Source organism: Crinia signifera, chromosome 1 (assembly GCF_055691185.1).
Source record: "Crinia signifera chromosome 1, ASM5569118v1, whole genome shotgun sequence".
NCBI classification, from domain to species: Eukaryota; Metazoa; Chordata; class Amphibia; order Anura; family Myobatrachidae; genus Crinia; species Crinia signifera.
In genome coordinates this window covers 3,365,250-3,393,018 of record NC_139217.1, presented here as the reverse complement: position 1 = coordinate 3,393,018, position 27,769 = coordinate 3,365,250, and the positions used below count along the sequence as shown (strand labels likewise).

General features: G+C 55.0%; 1 pseudogene across 1 annotated transcript in view; it reads right to left on the bottom strand.

The window, feature by feature from the left end:
- Positions 1-26,143, bottom strand: part of LOC146057425 (uncharacterized) — a 33,579-nt pseudogene extending 7,436 nt beyond the window's left edge. The window contains exons 1-11 of the transcript XR_014469725.1: positions 26,018-26,143; positions 23,735-23,967; positions 23,487-23,645; positions 21,299-21,536; positions 14,797-14,886; positions 12,317-12,370; positions 12,180-12,233; positions 10,290-10,367; positions 8,606-8,659; positions 8,469-8,522; positions 4,102-4,179 (exon numbers count right to left, since the gene is read on the bottom strand). The product of XR_014469725.1 is annotated as an uncharacterized LOC146057425 (transcript). The remainder of the gene's footprint in view (positions 1-4,101; positions 4,180-8,468; positions 8,523-8,605; positions 8,660-10,289; positions 10,368-12,179; positions 12,234-12,316; positions 12,371-14,796; positions 14,887-21,298; positions 21,537-23,486; positions 23,646-23,734; positions 23,968-26,017) is intronic.
- Between the last annotated feature and the right edge of the window lie 1,626 nt (positions 26,144-27,769).

Here is a 27,769-nt window from a genome sequence, read left to right as displayed (position 1 = left end):
GTGCAACCTGCTACACCGTCACCTCATCACCCACAGCAACCTGCTACACCGTCACCCACAGCAACCTGCTACACGTCACCCTCATCAAATCCCATGTACCCCGGAATGTACGGCCCTCCTGTAGAAGGAGAAACGGAACCTCAGCATAGGACACAGGAGACCATCGCTAACGTCTAACATTCCCCGGTGCAACCTGCTACACCGTCACCTCATCACCCACAGCAACCTGCTACACCGTCACCCACAGCAACCTGCTACACCGTCACCCTCATCAAATCCCATGTACCCCGGAATGTACGGCGGTCCTGCAGAAGGAGAAACAGAAGCTCAGCATAGCACACAGGAGACCATCGCTAACGTCTGACATTCCCCTGTGCAACCTGCTACACCGTCACCTCATCACCCACAGCAACCTGCTACACCGTCGCCACATCACCCACAGCAACCTGCTACACCATCACCCACAGCAACCTGTTACACAGTCACCCCATCACCCACAGCAACCTGCTACAGTCACCCCATCACCCACAGCAACCTGCTACACTGTCACTCAGCAACCTGATACCACCATTGCCACATCACTCACAGCAACCTGCTACACCATCACCCAAAGCAACCCACTACACCGTCACTCAGCAACCTGCTACACCATTGCCACATCACCCACAGCAACTTGTTACACCGTCACCCCATCACCCACAGCAATCTGCTACACAGTCACCCCATCACCCACAGCAACCTGCTACACCGTCACCCCATCACCCACAGCAACCTGCTACACCGTCACCCACAGCAACCTGCTACACTGTCACTCAGCAACCTGCTACATCGTCACCCCATCACCCTCCTACACCATTGCCACATCACACACAGCAACCTGCTACACCATCACCCCATCACACACAGCAACCCGCTACACCATCACCCCATCACCCACAGCAACCTGCTACACACAGTCACCCTGATCAATTCCCATGTACCCCGGAATGTACGGATCTCCTGCAGAAGGAGAAACAGAACCTCAACAGAGCACACAGGAGACCATCGCTAACGTCTGACATTCCCCTGTGCAACCTGCTACACCATCACTCAGCAACCTGTTACACGGTCACCCAGCAACCTGCTACACCATCGCCCCATCACCCACAGCAACCTGCTACACCGTCAACCCATCACCCACAGCAACCTGCTACACAGTCACCCCATCACCCTGCTACACCGTCACCACATCACCAACAGCAACCTGTTACACCGTCACCCCATCACCCACAGCAACCTGCTAATCTCTGGTTGCTGATGATAACGGGACAGTATATCGCTCAGAGATCATATTGCTCAGTGTGTACGATGTGTGATGGGAAGCTGGAGCCACTTCTTAGTCAGTAGATCCAGTTATGTTTATAGCCTAATAAGGGACATTTTATCCATTCTTTATGTGTGCTTTGATAGAAGTATTAAGACGACGTTTAGCTTCTGATACATAGACGTGGCTCATGGACACAGATATCGTTCCGTGTCCACGTTCAGCTTTTAATATATAGACGTGGCTCGTTCAGTGACCACGTTCAGCTTCTGATACATAGACGTGGCTCATGGACACCGATATTGTTCAGGGACCACGTTCAGCTTCTGATGCATAGACGTGGCTCATGGACACTGGTTGATCTGATTGCTGCATGGTATTCACCACACTGATTCATCAGTTGTAGCCAAGGAAACGAAATGTAACATTTATTCCTTTTAATTCTGTACTGCGTAGTCTCCATTTTATCATTAATCTTTGAGCCTTGAACACACTTAAAGATGATCTGAGAGAGGGAAAACTATTGGTCGATTCAGAAAGTGAGCATTGCTCAGGGAATACAAGATGGTGGCAACTGGGGGAGGCGGTTTGAGAGAGCAGCGTGGTGGCAATGGTCATCCTGTAGAGTTGCTGGGAGAGGCGGTTAGAGAGAGCAGCATGGTGGCAATGGTCATCCTGTAGAGTTGCTGGGAGAGGCGGTTAGAGAGAGCAGCGTGGTGGCAATGGTCATCCTGTAGAGTTGCTGGGAGAGGAGGTTAGAGAGAGCAGCGTGGTGGCCATGGTCATCCTGTAGAGTTGCTGGGAGAGGCGGTTAGAGAGAGACCCTGCCTCCCAGCCCGCCACAGGCACGGGCCCCTGCCTCCCAGAGGCAGGGGACCCTTCCTCCCAGCCAACCAGAGGCAGGGGACCCTTCCTCCCAGCCAACCAGAGGCAGGGGACCCTTCCTCCCAGCCAACCAGAGGCAGGGGACCCTGCCTCCCAGCCAACCAGAGGCAGGGGACCCTGCCTCCCAGCCAACCAGAGGCAGGGGACCCTTCCTCCCAGCCAACCAGAGGATAGTGGCCCTTCCTCCCAGCCAACCAGAGGATAGTGACCCTGCCTCCCAGCCAACCAGAGGCAGGTGACCCTTCCTCCCAGCCAACCAGAGGCAGGTGACCCTTCCTCCCAGCCAACCAGAGGCAGGTGACCCTTCCTCCCAGCCAACCAGAGGCAGGTGACCCTTCCTCCCAGCCAACCAGAGGCAGGTGACCCTTCCTCCCAGCCAACCAGAGGCAGGTGACCCTTCCTCCCAGCCAACCAGAGGCAGGTGACCCTTCCTCCCAGCCAACCAGAGGATAGCGACCCTTCCTCCCAGCCAACCAGAGGATAGCAGCCCTTCCTCCCAGCCAACCAGAGGATAGTGGCCCATCCCCCCAGCCAACCAGAGGCAGGTGACAGTTCCTCCCAGCCAACCAGAGGATAGCGACCCTTCCTCCCAGCCAACCAGAGGATAGTGACCCTTCCCCCCAGCCAACCAGAGGCAGGTGACCCTTCCTCCCAGCCAACCAGAGGATAGCGACCCTTCCTCCCAGCCAACCAGAGGATAGTGGCACTTCCTCCCAGCCAACCAGAGGATAGTGGCACTTCCCCCCCAGCCAAGCAGAGGCAGGTGACAGTTCCTCCCAGCCAACCAGAGGATAGCGACCCTTCCTCCCAGCCAACCAGAGGATAGTGGCCCTTCCTCCCAGCCAACCAGAGGCACGTGACCCTTCCTCCCAGCCAACCAGAGGCACGGGACCCTGCCTCCCAGCCCGCTACAGGCACGTGACCATTCCTCCCAGCCAACCAGAGGCACGTGACCCTTCCTCCCAGCCAACCAGAGGCACGGGACCCTGCCTCCCAGCCCACTACAGGCACGGAACCCTGCCTCCCAGAGGCATGTGACCCTTCCTCCCAGCCAACCAGAGGCACGTGACCTTGCCTCCCAGAGGCACGTGACCCTGCTTCCCAGTCAACCAGAGGCACATGACCCTTCCTCCCAGCCAACTAGAGGATAGTGGCCCTTCCTCACAGCCAACAGAGGCACGTGACCATTCCTCCCAGAGGCACGGGACCCTTCCTCCCAGCCAACCAGAGGCACATAACCCTTCCTCCCAGCCAATCAGATAGACGTGACCCTTCATCCCAGCAAATCAGAGAGAGGTCACCCTTCATCCCAGCCAATCAGATAGAGGTCACCCTTCATCCCAGTCAATCAGATAGAGGTCACCCTTCATCCCAGCCAATCAGATAGAGGTCACCCTTCATCCCAGCCAATCAGATAGAGGTCACCCTTCATCCCAGCCAATCAGATAGAGGTCACCCTTCATCCCAGCCAATCAGATAGAGGTCACCCTTCATCCCAGCCAATCAGATAGAGGTCACCCTTCATCCCAGCCAATCAGATAGAGGTCACCCTTCATCCCAGCCAATCAGATAGAGGTCACCCTTCATCCCAGCCAATCAGATAGAGGTCACCCTTCATCCCAGCCAATCAGATAGAGGTCACCCTTCATCCCAGCCAATCAGATAGAGGTCACCCTTCATCCCAGCCAATCAGATAGAGGTCACCCTTCATCCCAGCCAATCAGATAGAGGTCACCCTTCATCCCAGCCAATCAGATAGAGGTCACCCTTCATCCCAGCCAATCAGATAGAGGTCACCCTTCATCCCAGCCAATCAGATAGAGGTCACCCTTCATCCCAGCCAATCAGATAGAGGTCACCCTTCATCCCAGCCAATCAGAGAGAGGTCACCCTTCATCCCAGTCGCAGTTTACCTTTGCGGAAGTGACCTCTCTCCTGGTCAGTAGGACACGGATTCTTTCTGGGATTGGGCACAGCGACCATGTTCTGGCCTACGATGTGAGGAAATGGAGGGGAAACATTAGATTACAGTAGGAGAAAACACGTTTGCTATTCGGCTAGAGGGAATATCTATGAGTTGGGTGTGGATGGAAAGGTCTACAGTGTGCAGTTAAGACAGTCAATAGGTTGACACCAAAAGGTCAACATGGAGTAGGTCGACATGAAAAAGGTCTACACAAGATGTTTGGCATGCGTTTTTTGCTTTTTTGTGTCAATGTTGACATGGACCCCCAATTAGTGGATCATCTTCTTAACTGGTCCCCATGTAAAAAACTACTAACAAACCTCCTACGAGTATATTTATCTCTCTCCAGCTTCTGTCACCTGATAACATTTCACAAAATCCTGGCCCCACATTCATCTGATGCTCAGCAATATAGAAATCCATATAACCTCATAACGGTCACCCTCCAAATCACTAACTGTACCCTCTGATTATAACACATTCACAGCGATCCATAACTTCTCCATCTCTAACAACCTCCACCTGCTGGCTATAACAGAAACATGGCTAACAACCAGGCATGGCCTCCCCTGCAGCACTGTCACATGGTGGTCTCCACCTCACACCTCCAGGCCTGGTAACTGTAACATGGTCAAACAGTCAGACATGGCTTCCCCTGCAGCCCTGTCACATGGTGGTCTCCACCTCACACCTCCAGGCCTGGTAACTGTAACATGGTCAGTCAGACATGGCCTCCCCTGCAGCACTGTCACATGGTGGTCTCCACCTCACTCACACCTCCAGGCCTAGTAACAGTAACATGGTCACACAGTCAGACATGGCCTCCCCTGCAGCCCTGTCACATGGTGGTCTCCACCTCACTCACACCTCCAGGCCTAGTAACAGTAACATGGTCACACAGTCAGACATGGCCTCCCCTGCAGCACTGTCACATGGTGGTCTCCACCTCACACCTCCAGGCCTGGTAACTGTAACATGGTCAAACAGTCAGACATGGCTTCCCCTGCAGCACTGTCACATGGTGGTCTCCACCTCACACCTCCAGGCCTGGTAACTGTAACATGGTCACACAGTCAGACATGGCTTCCCCTGCAGCACTGTCACATGGTGGTCTCCTTCTCACCGCCAGATAACCTCATAACTATCACCCTCCAAATCACTAACTGTACCCTCTGATTAGAACACATTCACAGCGATCCATAACTTCTCCATCTCTAACAACCTCCACCTGCTGGCTATAACAGAAACATGGCTAACAACCAGGCATGGCCTCCCCTGCAGCACTGTCACATGGTGGTCTCCACCTCACACCTCCAGGCCTGGTAACTGTAACATGGTCAGTCAGACATGGCCTCCCCTGCAGCACTGTCACATGGTGGTCTCCACCTCACTCACACCTCCAGGCCTGATAACTGTAACATGGTCACACAGTCAGACATGGCCTCCCCTGCAGCCCTGTCACATGGTGGTCTCCACCTCACTCACACCTCCAGGCCTAGTAACTGTAACATGGTCACACAGTCAGACATGGCCTCCCCTGCAGCACTATCACATGGTGGTCTCCACCTCACTCACACCTCCAGGCCTGGTAACTGTAACATGGTCAGACACGGCCTCCCCTGCAGCACTGTCACATGGTGGTCTCCACCTCACTCACACCTCCAGGCCTGGTAACTGTAATATGGTCACACAGTCAGACACGGCCCCCCCTGTAGCACTGTCACATGGTGGTCTCCACCTCACTCACACCTCCAGGCCTGGTAACTGTAACATGGTCACACAGTCAGACATGGCTTCCTCTGCAGCACTGTCACATGGTGGTCTCCATCTCACCACCAGATAACCTCATAACTATCACCCTCCAAATCACTAACTGTACCCTCTGATTAGAACACATTCACAGCGATCCATAACTTCTCCATCTCTAACAACCTCCACCTGCTGGCTATAACAGAAACATGGCTAACAACCAGACACGGCCTCCCCTGCAGCACTGTCACATGGTGGTATCCACCTCGCCGCCAGGTAACAGCACATATACCCTATTGCTTTGTTGCTCCTTTACCAAGTATCAGGATGTACAACAAATGGAATATTAATAAAACATTTCATTCATAGCAATAGCGATACAATGGTATCAATATGGTATTAACCCTTTAAATGAAACCTCATATTCACCCATGGAGTCCAATACCAAGACTTGGTCTGAGTGTCCTTTCCTATGAAGTCAACTGAGTGGTATCCAGTTCAGGTGCAACTCTATGGAGTGAGTCCAAGTTCCCTTCCTGTCCTTGGCAAACGGAGAGGTGGCATCCCTCCATGATGTTAGCAAGCAGGCAAGGCAATGGAGGATCTGAGAATTTTGGAGACCTGTGCTGAGTATTTCCTTAGATTGGAACCACAGTTGAGGGGCTGGTTCGGTCAGTGAAGATGGACGTCTGGGGAATAAACGATGCAGGGCTGTATAGCAAACGCCAACGTCTTTCACTGCTCCTGCAGGTTCTTCAGCCACTTCTGTAATTGCCGAGGACTGAAAGGGAACTTGGACTCCGTAGAGTTATCTGGATACCATTCAGTGGGTTTCATAGGAACGGACACTCAGACCAAGTCTTGGTTTTGGACTCCATGGGTGAATATGAGGTTTCATTCATAGGGCTAATACACAGTGTGTTTTATTGATATTAATCTATCATTATTTTTAGGAATGAAATGTTTTATTAATATTCCATTAGTTGCACATGCTGATACTTCGCGCAGATACCCTTCTGTTTGTTCTTGCATGTGTTTGAAGTGACGTCCTGTAGTCTTTTTTCTGCTGCTTGATGAACCAGCCCTACGCCTAGCGCCCTTGTTATCTCTATCCACAACAGTAAAGGAGGCCTGGGTTCTACCCCTGGTTCCATCGTTCACACCATTTGGGGTACATTCTATCAGGATTTACACTCCTTCCTCTTTCCATGTTGCACTTATCTATCGCCTCTGACATCATCACCATGGGTGATATCAGTATCCTTGCTGATCGGCCCAAATCTGCTGGTCCTGCCTCAAAACTACCCCCTGGACTGACTTCTCTTCATCAGGAGGACCAATGCTGTGGTCTTCTATTCAGACGAAACTCCTTCCCCTCTCTCATATCACAACCTTATTACCTTAATGCGCTCGATAATTACATCAAATGCATTCACTTCTCCAGAGACCTGAATCAGACTCTAGAAATAGAGGAAGGACTCTAGGACACGGGGTGCCGGATGGGAACCTGATAGGCATTTACCCGACGTCGGGATCCCAACTGTCAAAACACCGACAGCCGGGTTCCCGACGGCCGTCGGCTATTCTCCCTCGTGGGTGTCCACGACCCCATAAAGGGAGAATAGAATAGGTGGCAAACGTACCCGCAGCGTGGCGAGCCCGCAAGGGGCTTACAACTCACCATGCTGTTTGGGTCCGGCCAGTCGGGATCCCGACTGTCGGACCCCTGTACCACACCCAGGACACATGGGCACAAGTTCAGAACAGAATGAAAACATTTCACATTCCTGGCAGCCAAGCTATGGAACGCTCTGCCTGGTGAGGTGGTGTCGGCAGACACAATAAATAAATACGTTTATAATAAGGTTGGACAAACATTTATTGGCTAAAATAAAGAACATCAATCTGTCTTTAAAGTATCAGTATTCACTGCATAAAACAAGGGTTAAGCGAAAAAACCAAGGTTGAACTAGATGGACGCAAGTCTTTCTTCAGCCTGAACTACTATTGTCATTTGATGAAGTGTCTCTAGCTCAAAATACACCGAAATGTCAGCAAGACACCTACAACAACTGTCACAGCGTTTATCATCAGTGGTGTAATAAGTGACCACACAGGAGCAGGGCACAGGGTTCGGGGGTAGTAAGTGACCTCACAGGAGCAGGGCACAGGGTGCGGGGGTAGTAAGTGACCACACAGGAGCAGGGCACAGGGTGCGGGGGTAGTAAGTGACCTCACAGGAGCAGGGCACAGGGTGCGGGGGTAGTAAGTGACCTCACAGGAGCAGGGCACAGGGTGCGGGGGTAGTAAGTGACCACACAGGAGCAGGGCACAGGGTGCGGGGGTAGCAAGTGACCATACAGGAGTAGGGCACAGGGTGCGGGGGTAGTAAGTGACCACACAGGAGCAGGGCACAGGGTGCGGGGGTAGTAAGTGACCACACAGGAGCAGGGCACAGGGTGCGGGGGTAGTAAGTGACCTCACAGGAGCAGGGCACAGGGTGCGGGAGTAAAATAAAGGAGCGACAACACAACAACATAAGAACGTGGCCATTTTGGTTCTCACCATTGGTTTGTATGTAATTGTTTTCAAAACCGAAATGTCCGGGAAGGAACTTTTCTGTCAGGTGTAAAAGAAACATCTGCGGTTACTATTGGTTACGGTATAACAATCACTAGGTACACCAAAACGTCAATACTAACCAGCTGCAAAGTTGCCGGCATCAAATCCCATGTACCCCGGAATGTACGGCCCTCCTGCAGAGGGAGAAACAGAACCTCAGCATAGGACACAGGAGACCATCGCTAACGTCTGACATTCCCCTGTGCAACCTGCTACACCATCGCCACATCACCCCCAGCAACCTGCTACACCGCCACTCAGCAACCTGCTACACAGTCACCCCGTCACCCACAGCAACCTGCTACACCGCTACTCAACAACCTGCTACACCGTCACATCACCCACAGCAACCTGCTACACCATCGCCACATCACCCACAGCAACCTGCTACACCGTCACCCCATCACCCTTAGCAACCTGCTACACCGACACTCAGCAACCTGCTACACCATGGGTCCTCAAACTGCGGCCCTCCAGATGTTGTGAAACTACAAATCCCAGCATGCCTTGCCAGTTTTGCCATAAGGGAGTGTTAAAACTGTGGCAAGGCATGCTGGGATTTGTAGTTTCACAACATCTGGAGGGCCGCAGTTTGAGGACCCATGGGCTACACAGTCACCCCATCACCCTTAGCAACCTGCTACACCAACACTCAGCAACCTGCTACACTGTCACCCCATCACCCACAGCAACCTGCTACACCGTCACTCAGCAACCTGCTACACCGCCACTCAGCAACCTGCTACACAGTCACTCCGTCACCCACAGCAACCTGCTACACCGTCGCCACAAACCAAACTGCTACACCCCGTCACCCACAGAAACCTGCTACACCGCCACTCAGCAACCTGCTACACCGTCACTCAGCAACCTGCTACACCGTCACTCAGCAACCTGCTACACCGTCACCCCATCCAACACAACAACCTGATGACAGCACTGCAAAACCACTGGCCGCACGCCACCCTTCTCGTCCCAGCCAAGCGGCCGCACGCCACCCTTCTCGTCCCAGCCAAGCGGCCGCACGCCACCCTTCTCGTCCCAGCCAAGCGGCCGCACGCCACCCTTCTCGTCCCAGCCAAGCAGCCGCACGCCACCCTTCTCGTCCCAGCCAAGCGGCCGCACGCCACCCTTCTCGTCCCAGCCAAGCAGCCGCACGCCACCCTTCTCGTCCCAGCCAAGCGGCCGCACGCCACCCTTCTCGTCCCAGCCAAGCGGCCGCACGCCACCCTTCTCGTCCCAGCCAAGCGGCCCCACGCCACCCTTCTCGTCCCAGCCAAGCGGCCGCACGCCACCCTTCTCGTCCCAGCCAAGCGGCCGCACGCCACCCTTCTCGTCCCAGCCAAGCGGCCGCACGCCACCCTTCTCGTCCCAGCCAAGCGGCCGCACGCCACCCTTCTCATCCCAGCCAAGCGGCCGCACGCCACCCTTCTCATCCCAGCCAAGCGGCCGCACGCCACCCTTCTCGTCCCAGCCAAGCGGCCGCACGCCACCCTTCTCATCCCAGTCGACCAGCAACATTTGGGGGTATATTTACAGAAGGACAATGATGTTGATGGATACCAGGGCTATCACTCACGTTTACTGACAGTGGTATATTTACATTAACTTTTATATATTCATCAATGTTGTGCTTCCAGGGCGAGAGAACACATTTAGGAATACTGATTTTAAATCGATCACCATAGCCGTTTAGTAATTATACCCGGTGATCTGCCCAATCACATTACACCTCACGAAGTGCCAATATCAGCAGCTGGTTACCATTGTGGAAGGGATTGCTCTCCTGGCCATTGGGGCACTGATTGTTTATGTGATTGGAAACAGCGATCGTGTTCTGTCCTAGGATGCCGGGAAACAGAGACGGTAAATCATCATATTGCAGGGGAACATCGGTGGGTTATAGAGCAGTGACGCAGTGCATGGGGGGATACAGTGGGAAGTGACAAAGTGCATGGGGGGATACAGTGGTGGGAAGTAATAGTGCATGGGGGGGACACAGCGGGAAGTGACAGTGCATGGATAGGAGCATGGGGGGATACAGTGGGAAGTGACAGTGCATGGATAGGAGCATGGTGCATGGGGGGGGGGGTTTAAAGTGGGAAGTGACACAGTGCATGGATAGGAGCATGGTGCATGGGGGGATACAGTGGGAAGTGACAAAGTGCATGGGGGGATACAGTGGTGGGAAGTAATAGTGCATGGGGGACACAGCGGGAAGTGACACAGTGCATGGATAGGAGCATGGTGCATGGGGGGATACAGTGGGAAGTGACACAGTGCATGGATAGGAGCATGGTGCATGGGGGGATAGAGTGGGAAGTGACAGTGCATGGATAGGAGCATGGTGCATGGGGGGATAGAGTGGGAAGTGGCACAGTGCATGGATAGGAGCATGGTGCATGGGGGGATAGAGTGGGAAGTGGCACAGTGCATGGATAGGAGCATGGTGCATGGGGGGATAGAGTGGGAAGTGGCACAGTGCATGGATAGGAGCATGGTGCATGGGGGGATAGAGTGGGAAGTGACAGTGCATGGATAGGAGCATGGTGCATGGTGGAAGTGACACAGTGACCCGGGGCAGACTACCGCACAGCGCATACACCGCGCCCGGGGCAGACTACAGCACCGCGCCCGGGGCAGACTACAGCACAGCGCATACACCGCGCCCGGGGCAGACTACAGCACAGAGCATACACCGCGCCCGGGGCAGACTACAGCACAGCGCATACACCGCGCCCGGGGCAGACTACAGCACCGCGCCCGGGGCAGACTACAGCACAGCGCATACACCGCGCCCGGGGCAGACTACAGCACCGCGCCCGGGGCAGACTACAGCACAGCGCATACACCGCGCCCGGGGCAGACTACAGCACAGAGCATACACCGCGCCCGGGGCAGACTACAGCACAGAGCATACACCGCGCCCGGGGCAGACTACAGCACAGCGCATACACCGCGCCCGGGGCAGACTACAGCACCGCGCCCGGGGCAGACTACAGGACAGCGCATACACCGCGCCCGGGGCAGACTACAGCACAGAGCATACACCGCGCCCGGGGCAGACTACAGCACAGCGCATACACCGCGCCCGGGGCAGACTACAGCTCTGCGCATACACCGCGCCCGGGGCAGATTACAGCACAGCGCATACAAGCGCCAGGGGCAGATTACAGCACAGCGCATACAAGCGCCAGGGGCAGATTACAGCACAGCGCATACACCGCGCCCGGGGCAGACTACAGCACAGCGCGTACTCTGGACATATAATCATCCAGATAAGTACTCAGTAACATTCACAAGGGACACAGGAAGTTGCGCATTGTGTCGGCCAGGTGTGGACAGAGGTTACAGTGCGGCGTGGGAGTCAGGGTTAGAGGGGAGCAGAGGAAGGATAGAAACAGCGAGGACCAGATACAACACACAGGAAAACAAAACAACAGTATCAAAGCAGCACAGGAAGGCATGACGAGCAAGTACCGGAGCAGGGCACATGGGTGTGGATGGGGAACAGTGATTACCGGGTGCACGGCACACAGGTGGGGAGGGAAACGAGTGACTGCTGGACCAGGACACCAGGAGGGAGAGCAGGGCACAGGGGTATACAGGAACGACACGACAACAACATAAGAACGCGGCCATTTTGGTTCTCACCATTGGTTTGTATGTAATTGTTTTCAAAACCGAAATGTCCGGGAAGGAACTTTTCTGTCAGGTGTAAAAGAAACATCTGCGGTTACTATTGGTTACGGTATAACAATCACTGGGTACACCAAAACGTCAATACTAACCAGCTGCAAAGTTGCCGGCATCAAATCCCATGTACCCCGGAATGTACGGCCCTCCTGCAGAGGGAGAAACAGAACCTCAGCATAGGACACAGGAGACCATCGCCAACGTCTGACATTCCCCGGTGCAACCTGCTACACCATCGCCACATCACCCCCAGCAACCTGCTACACCGCCACTCAGCAACCTGCTACACAGTCACCCCGTCACCCACAGCAACCTGCTACACCGCTACTCAACAACCTGCTACACCGTCACATCACCCACAGCAACTTGCTACACCATCGCCACATCACCCACAGCAACCTGCTACACCGTCACCCACAGCAACCTGCTACAACGCCACTCAGCAACCTGCTACACAGTCACCCCGTCACCCACAGCAACCTGCTACACCGACACTCAACAACCTGCTACACTGTCACCCCATCACCCACAGCAACCTGCTACACCATCGCCACATCAACCTGCTACACAGTCACCCCGTCACCCACAGCAACATGCTACAAAGCTACTCAGCAACCTGCTACACCGCCACTCAACAACCTGTTACACTGTCACCCCATCACCCAGCTACACCGCCACTCAGCAACCTGCTACACCGCCACTCAGCAACCTGCTACACCGCCACTCAGCAACCTGCTACACCGCCACTCAGCAACCTGCTACACCGCCACTCAGCAACCTGCTACACCGCCACTCAGCAACCTGCTACACCGCCACTCAGCAACCTGCTACACCGCCACTCAGCAACCTGCTACACCGCCACTCAACAACCTGCTACACCGCCACTCAACAACCTGCTACACCGTCACTCAACAACCTGCTACACCGTCACTCAACAACCTGCTACACCGTCACTCAACAACCTGCTACACCGTCACTCAACAACCTGCTACACCGTCACCACATCACACACCGCAACCTGCTACATCCTCAGCCCATCACCCACAGCAACCTGCTACACCGTCACTCAGCAACCTGCTACACCGTCACCCCATCACACACAGCAACCTGTTACGTCACCCCATCACACACAGCAACCTGCTACACCGCCAATCCATCACACACCGCAACCTGTTACAACGTCACCCCATCACACACAGCAACCTGCTACACCATCGCCACATCACACACAGCAACCTGTTACACCATCAACACATCACACAGCAACCTGTTACACCATCAACACATCACACAGCAACCTGTCACATCCCGTCACTATATCATGCACAGAAACCTGTTACATCCGGTCACCATATCACACAGCAACCTGTCACATCCCGTCACCCAACAACCTGCTACACCATCAACACATCACACACAGCAACCTGTTACACCACATCACCATATCACACACAGCAACCTGTTACACCACATCACCATATCACACACAGCAACCTGTTACACCACATCACCATATCACACACAGCAACCTGTTACACCCAGTTAACACATCACACACACACAGCACTGTAAAACAACAGGCAACAAGCCACCCATCTCGTCCCAGCCAAGCGGCTGCACGCCACCCATCTCGTCCCAGCCAAGCGGCTGCACGCCACCCATCTCGTCCCAGCCAAGCGGCTGCACGCCACCCTTCTCATCCCAGCCAACCGGCTGCACGCCACCCATCTCGTCCCAGCCAAGCGGCTGCACGCCACCCATCTCGTCCCAGCCAACCGGCTGCACGCCACCCACCTCGTCCCAGCCAAGCGGCTGCACGCCACCCATCTCGTCCCAGCCAAGCGGCTGCACGCCACCCATCTCGTCCCAGCCAACCGGCTGCACGCCACCCATCTCGTCCCAGCCAAGCGGCTGCACGCCACCCTTCTCCTTCTTAGCCAAGCGGCTGCACGCCACCCATCTCGTCCCAGCCAACCGGCTGCACGCCACCCATCTCGTCCCAGCCAACCGGCTGCACGCCACCCTTCTCATCCCAGCCAAGCGGCTGCACGCCACCCATCTCGTCCCAGCCAAGCGGCTGAACGCCACCCATCTTGTCCCAGCTAAGCGGCTGCACGCCACCCATCTCGTCCCAGCCAAGCGGCTGCACGCCACCCATCTCGTCCCAGCCAAGCGGCTGCACGCCACCCATCTCGTCCCAGCCAAGCGGCTGCACGCCACCCATCTCGTCCCAGCCAAGCGGCTGCACGCCACCCATCTCGTCCCAGCCAACCGGCTGCACGCCACCCATCTCGTCCCAGCCAAGCGGCTGCACGCCACCCTTCTCCTTCTTAGCCAAGCGGCTGCACGCCACCCATCTCGTCCCAGCCAAGCGGCTGCACGCCACCCTTCTCATCCCAGCCAAGCGGCTGCACGCCACCCATCTCGTCCCAACCAAGCGGCTGCACGCCACCCATCTCGTCCCAGCCAACCAGTTACACATGAACCTTCCACCAATCGAACAGCTCCTAGTCAGCCAAGCAGCCACGTGACCCCAAATCCCCACCGTCATGTGCCAATATCAGTAGCAGGTTACGGTTGCAGGCGTGATCTCTCTCCTGGTAATTAGGTTGTATGTAAGGACAGTGATGGTTTCTGGGATTGGGAACAGCATCAATGTTCTGACCTAAGAGGAGATGCCAGGAAATGGACGCGGTTAGGACAGGACCATTCTCACGGCCATGAAATAAAGTAGCATCCTAATGGCATTTTGTGGCTCTTTATGAAAGCAAAAAAAGTCTCACAGACAAAAGGGAAATCTCCGGTCACTCAGGGAATGAATCTGTAGCCTCCATGGTTCTGGCCCATTGGCCCTAATTATTCACTTGGCAACTTAATGCTGGAGAGCTTGAGCTGCCCTCCTACTGCGTTACCAATGTGTGCGCTATATAATAACTGGTAATAATAGTCTCTGTACAGCGCTGTGGAATATGTGTGCGCTATATAATAACTGGTAATAATAGTCTCTGTACAGCGCTGTGGAATATGTGTGCTCTATATAATAACTGGTAATAATAGTCTCTGTACAGCGCTGCGGAATATGTGTGCGCTATATAATAACTGGTAATAATAGTCTCTGTACAGCGCTGCGGAATATGTGTGCGCTATATAATAACTGGTAATAATACTCTCTGTACAGCGCTGCGCAATATGTGTGCGCTATATAATAACTGGTAATAATAATCTCTGTACAGCGCTGCGGAATATGTGTGCGCTATATAATAACTGGTAATAATAGTCTCTGTACAGCGCTGCGGTATATGTGTGCGCTATATAAATAACTGGTAATAATAGTCTCTGTGCAGCGCTGTGGAATATGTGTGCGCTATATAATAACTGGTAATAATAGTCTCTGTACAGCGCTGCGGAATATGTGTGCGCTATATAATAACTGGTAATAATAGTCTCTGTACAGCGCTGTGGAATATGTGTGCGCTATATAATAACTGGTAATAATAGTCTCTGTACAGCGCTGCGGAATATGTGTGCTCTATATAATAACTGGTAATAATATTCTCTGTACAGCGCTGCGAAATATGTGTGCGCTATATAATAACTGGTAATAATAGTCTCTGTACAGCGCTGCGGAATATGTGTGCGCTATATAATAACTGGTAATATTCTCCGTACAGCGCTGCGGAATATGTGTGCGCTATATAATAACTGGTAATAATAGTCTCTGTACAGTGCTGTGGAATATGTGTGCGCTATATAATAACTGGTAATAATAGTCTCTGTACAGCGCTGCGGTATATGTGTGCGCTATATAAATAACTGGTAATAATAGTCTCTGTGCAGCACTGCGGAATATGTGTGCGCTATATAATAACTGGTAATAATAGTCTCTGTACAGCGCTGCGGTATATGTGTGCGCTATATAAATAACTGGTAATAATAGTCTCTGTGCAGCGCTGCGGAATATGTGTGCGCTATATAATAACTGGTAATAATAATCTCTGTACAGCGCTGCGGAATATGTGTGCGCTATATAATAACTGGTAATAATCTCTGTACAGCGCTGCGGAATGTGTGCGCTATATAATAACTGGTAATAGTCTCTGTACAGCGCTGCGGTATATGTGTGCGCTATATAAATAACTGGTAATAATAGTCTCTGTGCAGCGCTGCGGAATATGTGTGCGCTATATAATAACTGGTAATAATAGTCTCTGTACAGCGCTGTGGAATATGTGTGCGCTATATAATAACTGGTAATAATATTCTCTGTACAGTGCTGCGGAATATGTGTGCGCTATATAATAACTGGTAATAATAGTCTCTGTACAGCGCTGTGGAATATGTGTGCTCTATATAAATAACTGGTAATAATATTCTCTGTACAGTGCTGCGGAATATGTGTGCGCTATATAATAACTGGTAATAATAGTCTCTGTACAGCGCTGAATATGTGTGCGCTATATAAATAACTGGTAAGAATAGTCTCTGTACAGCGCTGTGGAATATGTGTGCGCTATATAAATAACTGATGTGTGCCACTCACTAGCGTTACACAATGTTACAGTGCGGTGTGTGAGACCGGAAACGTGCGATACACGATGTTACAGTGCGGTGTGTGAGTCGGTCAGGTGCGGACCTAGCTGTGTATATACGGGATGGAGGACACTGGGGTATAACCGGTGTGTGCCACTCACAGGAAACGTGCGTTACACAATGTTACAGTGCGGTGCGTGAGTCGGTCAGGTGCGGACCTAGCTGTGTATGTACAGGATGGAGGACACTGGGGTATAACCAGTGTGTGCCACTCACAGGAAACGTGCGTTACACAATGTTACAGTGCGGTGCGTGAGTCTGTCATGTGCGGACCTAGCTGTGTATATACGGGATGGAGGACACTGGGGTATAACCGGTGTGTGCCACTCACAGGAAACGTGCGTTACACAATGTTACAGTGCGGTGCGTGAGTCGGTCAGGTGCGGACCTAGCTGTGTATGTACAGGATAGAGGACACTGGGGTATAACCGGTGTGTGCCACTCACAGGAAACGTGCGTTACACAATGTTACAGTGTGGTGCGTGAGTCTGTCATGTGCGGACCTAGCTGTGTATATACGGGATGGAGGACACTGGGGTATAACCGGTGTGTGCCACTCACAGGAAACGTGGATTACACAATGTTACAGTGCGGTGCGTGAGTCGGTCAGGTGCAGACCTAGCTGTGTATATACGGGATAGAGGACACTGGGGTATAACCAGTGTGTGCCACTCACAGGAAACGTGCGTTACACAATGATACAGTGCGGTGCGTGAGTCGGTCAGGTGCGGACCTAGCTGTGTATATACGGGATGGAGGACACTGGGGTATAACCGGTGTGTGCCGTTCACAGGAAACGTGCGTTACACAATGTTACAGTGCGGTGTGTGAGTCGGTCAGGTGCGGACCTAGCTGTGTATATACGGGGATGGAGGACACTGGGGGTATACCCGGTGTGTGCCACTCACAGGAAACGTGCGTTACACAATGTTACAGTGCGTGTGCGTGAGTCGGTCAGGTGCGGACCTAGCTGTGTATGTACGGGATGGAGGACACTGGGGTATAACCGGTGTGCGCCACTCACAGGAAACGTGCGTTACACAATGTTACAGTGCGGTGCGTGAGTCTGTCATGTGCGGACCTAGCTGTGTATATACGGGATGGAGGACACTGGGGTATAACCGGTGTGTGCCACTCACAGGAAACGTGTGATACACCACGTTACAGTGCGGTGCGTGAGTCGGTCAGGTGCGGACCTAGCTGTTTATATACGGGATGGAGGACACTGGGGGTATAACCGGTGTGCGCCACTCACAGGAAACGTGCATTACACAATGTTGCGGTGCGTGAGTCTGTCAGGTGCGGACCTAGCTGTGTATATACGGGATGGAGGACACTGGGGTATAACCGGTGTGTGCCACTCACAGGAAACGTGCGTTACACAATGTTACAATGCGGTGTGTGAGTCGGTCAGGTGCGACCTAGCTGAGTATGTACGGGATGGAGGACACTGGGATATAACAGGTGTGTGCCACTCACAGGAAACGTGCGTTACACAATGTTACAGTGCGGTGTGTGAGTCGGTCAGGTGCGGACCTAGCTGAGTATGTACGGGATGGAGACACTGGGTATAACCGGTGTGTGCCACTCACAGGAAACGTGTGATACACCACGTTACAGTGCGGTGCGTGAGTCGGTCAGGTGCGGACCTAGCTGTGTATGTACAGGATAGAGGACACTGGGGTATAACCAGTGTGTGCCACTCACAGGAAACGTGCATTACACAATGTTACAGTGCGGTGCGTGAGTCTGTCAGGTGCGGACCTAGCTGTGTATGTACGGGATGGAGGACACTGGGGTATATCCGGTGTGTGCCACTCACAGGAAACGCGCGTTACACAATGTTACAGTGCGGTGCGTGAGTCGGTCAGGTGCGGACCTAGCTGTGTATATACAGGATGGAGGACACTGGGGTATAACCGGTGTGTGCCACTCACAGGAAACGTGGATTACACAATGTTACAGTGCGGTGCGTGAGTCGGTCAGGTGCGGACCTAGCTGTATATTAGGGGATGGAGGACACTGGGGTATAACTGGTGTGTGCCACTCACAGGAAACGTGCGTTACACAATGTTACAGTGCGGTGGGTGAGTCGGTGAGGTGCGGACCTAGCTGTGTATATACGGGATGGAGGACACTGGGGTATAACCGGTGTGTGCCACTCACAGGAAACGTGCGTTACACAATGTTACAGTGCGATACGTGAGTCGGTCAGGTGCGGACCTAGCTGTGTATATACGGGATGGAGGACACTGGGGTATAACCGTTGTGTGCCACTCACAGGAAACGTGCGTTACACAATGTTACAGTGCGGTGTGTGAGTCGGTCAGGTGCGGACCTAGCTGTGTATGTACGGGATGGAGGACACTGGGTATAACCGGTGTGTGCCACTCACAGGAAACGTGCGTTACACAATGTTACAGTGCGGTGCGTGAGTCTGTCAGGTGCGGACCTAGCTGTGTATGTACGGGATGTAGGACACTGGGTATAACCGGTGTGTGCCACTCACAGGAAACGTGCGTTACACAATGTTACAGTGCGGTGCGTGAGTCGGTCAAGTGTGGATCTAGCTGTGTATGTACAGGATGGAGGACACTGGGGTATATCCAATGTGTGCCACTCACAGGAAACATGCGTTACACAATGTTACAGTGCGGTGGGTGAGTCGGTGAGGTGCAGACCTAGCTGTGCATGTAGGGGATGGAGGACACTGGGGTATAACCGGTGTGTGCCACTCACAGGAAACGTGCGATACACCACGTTACAGTGCGGTGCGTGAGTCGGTCAGGTGCGGACCTAGCTGTGTATGTACGGGATGTAGGACACTGGGTATAACCGGTGTGTGCAACTCACAGGAAACGTGCGTTACACAATGTTACAGTGCGGTGTGTGAGTCGGTCAGGTGCGGACCTAGCTGTGTATGTACAGGATGGAGGACACTGGGGTATAACTGGTGTGTGCCACTCACAGGAAACGTGCGTTACACAATGTTACAGTGCGGTGCGTGAGTCGGTCAGGTGCGGACCTAGCTGTGTATGTACAGGATGGAGGACACTGGGGTATAACCGGTGTCTGCCACTCACAGGAAACGTGCGTTACACAATGTTACAGTGCGGTGTGTGAGTCGGTCAGGTGCGGACCTAGCTGTATATTACGGGATGGAGGACACTGGGGTATAACCGGTGTGTGCCACTCACAGGAAACGTGCGTTACACAATGTTACAGTGCGGTGTGTGAGTCGGTCAGGTGCGGACCTAGCTGTGTATGTACAGGATGGAGGACACTGGGGTATAACCGGTGTGTACCACTCACAGGAAACGTGCGTTACACAATGTTACAGTGCGGTGCGTGAGTCGGTCAGGTACGGACCTAGCTGTGTATGTACGGGATGGAGGACACTGGGTATAACCGGTGTGTGCCACTCACAGGAAACGTGCATTACACAATGTTACAGTGTGGTGTGTGAGTCGGTCAGGTGCGGACCTAGCTGTGTATGTACAGGATGGAGGACACTGGGGTATAACTGGTGTGTGCCACTCACAGGAAACGTGCGTTACACAATGTTACAGTGCGGTGCGTGAGTCGGTCAGGTACGGACCTAGCTGTGTATGTACGGGATGGAGGACACTGGGTATAACCGGTGTGTGCCACTCACAGGAAACGTGCATTACACAATGTTACAGTGTGGTGTGTGAGTCGGTCAGGTGCGGACCTAGCTGTGTATGTACAGGATGGAGGACACTGGGGTATAACTGGTGTGTGCCACTCACAGGAAACGTGCGTTACACAATGTTACAGTGCGGTGCGTGAGTCGGTCAGGTGCGGACCTAGCTGTGTATGTACAGGATGGAGGACACTGGGGTATAACCGGTGTGTGCCACTCACAGGAAACGTGCGTTACACAATGTTACAGTGCGGTGTGTGAGTCGGTCAGGTGCGGACCTAGCTGTATATTACGGGATGGAGGACACTGGGGTATAACCGGTCTGTGCCACTCACAGGACATAATGTTACAGTGCGGTGCGTGAGTCGGTCAGGTGCAGACCTAGCTGTGTATATACGGGATAGAGGACACTGGGGTATAACCGGTGTGTGCCACTCACAGGAAACGTGCGTTACACAATGTTACAGTGCGGTGTGTGAGTCGGTCAGGTGCGGACCTAGCTGTGTATATACGGGATAGAGGACACTGGGGTATAACCGGTGTGTGCCACTCACAGGAAACGTGCGTTACACAATGTTACAGTGCGGTGTGTGAGTCGGTCAGGTGCGGACCTAGCTGTGTATGTACAGGATGGAGGACACTGGGTATAACCGGTGTGTGCCACTCACAGGAAACGTGCGTTACGCAATGTTACAGTGCGGTGCGTGAGTCGGTCAGGTGCGGACCTAGCTGTGTATATACGGGATGGAGGACACTGGGGTATAACCGGTGTGTGAGTTGCTGACAGGGTGGCACATACATCTGCCCGTAACATGTGACTCACCTCCTGCCATGCTCCTCTCTGGCATCTCCACCCCCCATGCCTGGGCGATGTGCGTCAGTAAGATCTGGGAGTACTTCCGATGTGCCAGCTGATTCCAGTGAGTGGCGTCTTTGCATCTGGAGCGCAGGTCGAAGCGGAAGTGGTAATGCATGTCCAGCACGTCCATTTTGTAGAAGTTTGCCAAAGTGGCGCTGTAGAAGTTGCCCGCTATAATGTCCCCCCGCACATTGGGTGTCCCCTGGAAGCAGAAGCAGAAGAAGAACATATATAAGTTGGCGAGGCTGGATACAGAGTATTAGGGTAGCACAGAACCAGGCACCGGTCACACATACATCTGGCCTCTAACAGTGTAAGAGAAAATAAGAATACCGAACAGTGACATGAAGGGAGGGGCGCAGGAGTACATGTGTGTGTGTGTGTGTGGAGGGGCGCAGGAGTACATGTGTGTGTGTGTGTGTGGAGGGGCGCAGGAGTACATGTGCGTGTGTGTGTGTGTGTGTGTAGGGGCGCAGGAGTACATGTGTGTGTGTGTGTGTGTGGAGGGGCGAAGGAGTACATGTGTGTGTGTGTGTGTGGAGGGGCGCAGGAGTACGTGTGTGTGTGTGTGTGTGTGTGTGTGTGTGTAGGGGCGCAGGAGTACATGTGTGTGTGTGTGTGTGTGGAGGGGCGAAGGAGTACATGTGTGTGTGTGTGTGTGGAGGGGCGCAGGAGTACATGTGTGTGTGTGTGTGTGGAGGGGCGCAGGAGTACATGTGTGTGTGTGTGTGTGGAGGGGCGCAGGGAGTACATGTGTGTGTGTGTGTGTGGAGGGGCGCAGGAGTACATGTGTGTGTGTGTGTGTGGAGGGGCGCAGGAGTACATGTGTGTGTGTGTGTGTGTGTGTGGAGGGGCGCAGGAGTACATGTGCGTGTGTGTGTGTGTGTGTGTGTGTGTGTGGAGGGGCGCAGGAGTACGTGTGTGTGTGTGTGTGTGTGTGTGTGTGTAGGGCGCAGGAGTACATGTGTGTGTGTGTGTGTGGAGGGGCGAAGGAGTTACTGCATCGTGTGTGTGTGTGTAGGAGCGCAGGAGTACTGCATCATGTGTGTGTGTGTGTGTGTGTGGAGGGGCGCAGGAGTTACTGCATCGTGTGTGTGTGTGTGTGGAGGGGCGCAGGAGTTACTGCATCATGTGTGTGTGTGTGTGTGTGGAGGGGTGCACGGGATTGGGGAGGTGGGTTGCGGGTATACCAGAGAAGGCACATTGCAGACAGGAGGGGGGGGGGGGGGGGGGGGCAAAGGAGGAAGGGGGCAAAGGAGGAAGGGGGCCAAAAGAAGGTGGGGCGGGAGGAAAGGGCATGTCCTTGTGTGTTGGTGTGGGGGGGGGGGGGGGGGGGAGTTGGCACTCCCCTGTGAGAGGGGTGGGGGCAGAGGAGGCATGCTGCAAGGGAGAGGGGGGGGGGGGGTTGCAGGGAGGAAGGGGCCAAAGGAAGAGGTGGGGCAGGGGAGGCACGCCACAGGGGAGGGTAGCGGGGCAGGGGAGGCACGCCACAGGGGAGGGTAGCGGGGCAGGGGAGGCACGCCACAGGGGGAGGGTAGCGGGGCAGAGGAGGCACGCCACAGGGGAGGGTAGCGGGGCAGAGGAGGGCACGCCACAGGGGAGGGTAGCGGGGCAGAGGAGGCACGCCACAGGGGAGGGTAGCGGGGCAGGGGAGGCACGCCACAGGGGAGGGTAGCGGGGCAGGGGAGGCACGCCACAGGGGAGGGTAGCGGGGCAGAGGAGGCACGCCACAGGGGAGGGTAGCGGGGCAGAGGAGGCACGCCACAGGGGAGGGTAGCGAGGCAGAGGAGGCACGCCACAGGGGAGGGTAGCGGGGCAGAGGAGGCACACCACAGGGGAGGGTAGCGGGGCAGAGGAGGCACGCCACAGGGGAGGGAGGGGCAGAGGAGGCACGCCACAGGGGAGGGAGGGGCAGAGGAGGCACGCCACAGGGGAGGGAGGGGCAGAGGAGGCACGTCACAGGGGAGCGGAGGGGCAGAGTAGGCACGCCACAGGGGAGGGAGGGGTAGAGGAGGCACGCCACAGGGGAGGGGGGGGTAGAGGAGGCACGCCACAGGGGAGGGAGGGGCAGAGGAGGCACGCCACAGGGGAGGGAGGGGTAGAGGAGGCACGGTAGGAGAAGGACAAGCTCCCACCATTCTCCTGTACTCACATTTCTCATATTGATTGAGTCTGGCATCTCGTTGGGTTTGATCCCCACAGGCATGGTCATGTTCCATATAACCAGGCACTCTGGGCTCAGCACTTCGCTCAGCCGTGGAACAGACTGCACAGGTTGAGTTTGTAGGCTTCCAGGCTGAAGTCCTTGTACCTGCGGGAGATAAAGGGGCGATGGGTGAGGCCCTGCCGGGTCTGTATACAGGAGACACAAGCTCCGGCGACGGGACGTGGGGGAGTTACCTCCGGACATCCCAGATGCAGGAGCTAATGAGGAGCACGTCCGGCTGGGGGCCGCTCTGGAAGTCGGCCAGTATGCTCTCCAGGTAGGCAGAGTAGACCCGTGTCAGGAAGTAGAAGCGCACAAGATGGTAGCCAGCGCGGAACTGACGCACTTCCCGGAACGTTGTCCCATTGTGCATCTCATTCAGGCAGCCGCCCTCCACCAACGTATCACTTTCAAAGTTCATTTCCCCCTGCAGCACGCAGAAACACAGAGACAGTGCTCATAGGAATGTACAGACAGGGCAGACTACTGCCCAGCACATGGCGCCCGGGGCCAGACTACTGCCCAGCACATGGCGCCCGGGGCCAGACTACTGCACAGACTACTGCCCAGCACATGGCGCCCGGGGCCAGACTACTGCACAGCACATGGCGCCCGGGGCAGACTACTGCACAGCACATGGCGCCCGGGGCCAGACTACTGCACAGCACATGGCGCCCGGGGCCAGACTACTGCACAGCACATGGAGCCCGGGGCCAGACTACTGCACAGCACACGGCGCCCGGGGCCAGACTACTGCCCAGCACACGGCGCCCGGGGCCAGACTACTGCACAGCACACGGCGCCCGGGGCCAGACTACTGCCCAGCACATGGCGCCCGGGGCCAGACTACTGCCCAGCACATGGCGCCCGGGGCCAGACTACTGCCCAGCACATGGCGCCCGGAGGCACACTACTGCACAGCACATGGCGCCCGGAGGCACACTACTGCACAGCACATGGCGCCCGGGGCCAGACTACTGCACAGCACATGGCGCCCGAAGGCACACTACTGCACAGCACACGGCGCCCGGGGCCAGACTACTGCACAGCACACGGCGCCCGGGGCCAGACTACTGCACAGCACACGGCGCCCGGGGCCAGACTACTGCACAGCACACGGCGCCCGGGGCCAGACTACTGCCCAGCACATGGCGCCCGGGGCCAGACTACTGCCCAGACTACTGCCCAGCACATGGCGCCCGGGGGCAGACTACTGCACAGCACATGGCGCCCGGGGCCAGACTACTGCACAGCACATGGCGCCCGGGGCCAGACTACTGCACAGCACACGGCGCCCGCGGCCAGACTACTGCACAGCACACGGCGCCCGGGGCCAGACTACTGCACAGCACACGGCGCCCGGGGCCAGACTACTGCACAGCACATGGCGCCCGGGGCCAGACTACTGCACAGCACATGGCGCCCGGGGCCAGACTACTGCACAGCACATGGCGCCCGGAGGCACACTACTGCACAGCACATGGCGCCCGGAGGCACACTACTGCACAGCACACGGCGCCCGGAGGCACACTACTGCACAGCACACGGCGCCCGGAGGCACACTACTGCACAGCACACGGCGCCCGGGGCCAGACTACTGCACAGCACACGGCGCCCGGGGCCAGACTACTGCACAGCACATGGCGCCCGGGGCCAGACTACTGCACAGCACATGGCGCCCGGGGCCAGACTACTGCCCAGCACATGGCGCCCGGGGCCAGACTACTGCCCAGCACATGGCGCCCGGGGCCAGACTACTGCCCAGCACATGGCGCCCGGGGCCAGACTACTGCCCAGCACATGGCGCCCGGGGCCAGACTACTGCCCAGCACATGGCGCCCCCCGGGGCCAGACTACTGCACAGCACATGGCGCCCCCCGGGGCCAGACTACTGCACAGCACATGGCGCCCGGGGCCAGACTACTGCACAGCACATGGCGCCCGGGGCCAGACTACTGCACAGCACATGGCGCCCGGGGCCAGACTACTGCACAGCACATGGCGCCCGGGGCCAGACTACTGCACAGCACATGGCGCCCGGGGCCAGACTACTGCACAGCACATGGCGCCCGGGGCCAGACTACTGCACAGCACACGGCGCCCGGGGCCAGACTACTGCACAGCACACGGCGCCCGGGGCCAGACTACTGCACAGCACATGGCGCCCGAGGCACACTACTGCACAGCACATGGCGCCCGGGGCCAGACTACTGCACAGCACATGGCGCCCGGAGGCACACTACTGCACAGCACATGGCGCCCGGGGCCAGACTACTGCCCAGCACATGGCGCCCGGGGCCAGACTACTGCCCAGCACATGGCGCCCGGGGCCAGACTATTGCACAGCACATGGGGGCAGACTATTGCACAGCACATGCACACGTGGAAGTGTTGGCCTTTGCAGACAAATCAAACCCACCCACGTGGCAAGCAGAGCTGGGGCGGCCGGACCACAAGCGCCATAGCAGTGGACTCACCTTATTTTTCAGCTGTTCGTCCGACAGATACCGGCCGTCGTACAGCAGCTTAACCAGGTCCTTGTACACCGACCTCTGAACTGCAAGACAGAACGAGGGGGGACATGACATCATTACAGGGGGAGGGGGGGGGGGTTCCAATTTATTTATTATGTAAGTTGGATTCTTATCAAAATGAACAAATAAACAAAAGCCAGTATTACACCGGTCTTATAAAAGTCTTCAGCTTAATCCATTTAATGCAAATGACTCGTCAGTGTCACCATGCATTGTGACATGTCACAGCAAACTACACACTGCAAAAGGGAGGACATCGAAACATAGAATGTGACAGCAGATAAGAACCACTTGGCCCATCTAGTCTGCCACTTTATTAAACATGTTACCTCAAACCATATCTGATCCTTATTTCTGTGTAAGGATATCAATATGCCTATCCCAAGCATGTTTACATTGTACTACTGTATTTGCCTCTATCACCTCTAATGGGAGGCTATTCCACTTATCTACTACTCTTTCTGTAAAGTAATTCTTCCTCACATTTCCCCTGAATCTTCCTCCCTCTAGTGTCAGTGCGTGTCCTCGTGTTCTGCTGCTCCTCTTCCTGTGACTAATGTCTCCCACCTGTACCTTCCTCCCCCTAGTGTCAGTGCATGTCCTCGTGTTCTGCTGCTCCTCTTCCTGTGACTAATGTCTCCCACCTGCACCTTCCTCCCTCCAGTGTCAGTGCATGTCCCCGTATTCTGCTGCTCCTCTTCCTGTGAAGAATGTCTCCCACCTGTACCTTCCTCCCCCTAGTGTCAGTGCATGTCCCCGTATTCTGCTGCTCCTCTTCCTGTGACTAATGTCCCCCACCTGTACCTTCCTCCCCCTAGTGTCAGTGCATATCCTCGTGTTCTGCTGCTGCTCTTCCTGTGACTAATGTCCCCTACCTGTACCTTCCTCCCCCTAGTGTCAGTGCATGTCCTCGTGTTCTGCTGCTCCTCTTCCTGTGACTAATGTCTCCCACCTGTATCTTCCTCCCTCTAGTGTCAGTGCATGTCCTCGTGTTCTGCTGCTCCTCTTCCTGTGAAGAATGTCTCCCACCTGTACCTTCCTCCTCCTAGTGTCAGTGCATGTCCTCGTGTTCTGCTGCTCCTCTTCCTGTGAAGAATGTCTCCCACCTGCACCTTCCTCCCTCTAGTGTCAGTGCATGTCCTCGTGTTCTGCTGCTCCTCTTCCTGTGAAGAATGTCTCCCACCTGTACCTTCCTCCTCCTAGTGTCAGTGCATGTCCTCGTGTTCTGCTGCTCCTCTTCCTGTGATGAATGTCTCCCACCTGTACCTTCCTCCCTCTAGTGTCAGTGCATGTCCTCGTGTTCTACTGCTCCTCTTCCTGTGAAGAATGTCTCCCACCTGTACCTTCCTCGCTCTAGTGTCAGTGCATGTCCTCGTGTTCTGCTGCTCCTCTTCCAGTGAAGAATGTCTCCCACCTGTACCTTCCTCCTCCTAGTGTCAGTGCATGTCCTCGTGTTCTGCTGCTCCTCTTCCTGTGATGAATGTCTCCCACCTGTACCTTCCTCCCTCTAGTGTCAGTGCATGTCCTCGTGTTCTACTGCTCCTCTTCCTGTGAAGAATGTCTCCCACCTGTACCTTCCTCGCTCTAGTGTCAGTGCATGTCCTCATGTTCTGCTGCTCCTCTTCCTGTGACTAATGTCTCCCACCTGTACCTTCCTCTAGTGTCAGTGCGTGTCCTCGTGTTCTGCTGCTCCTC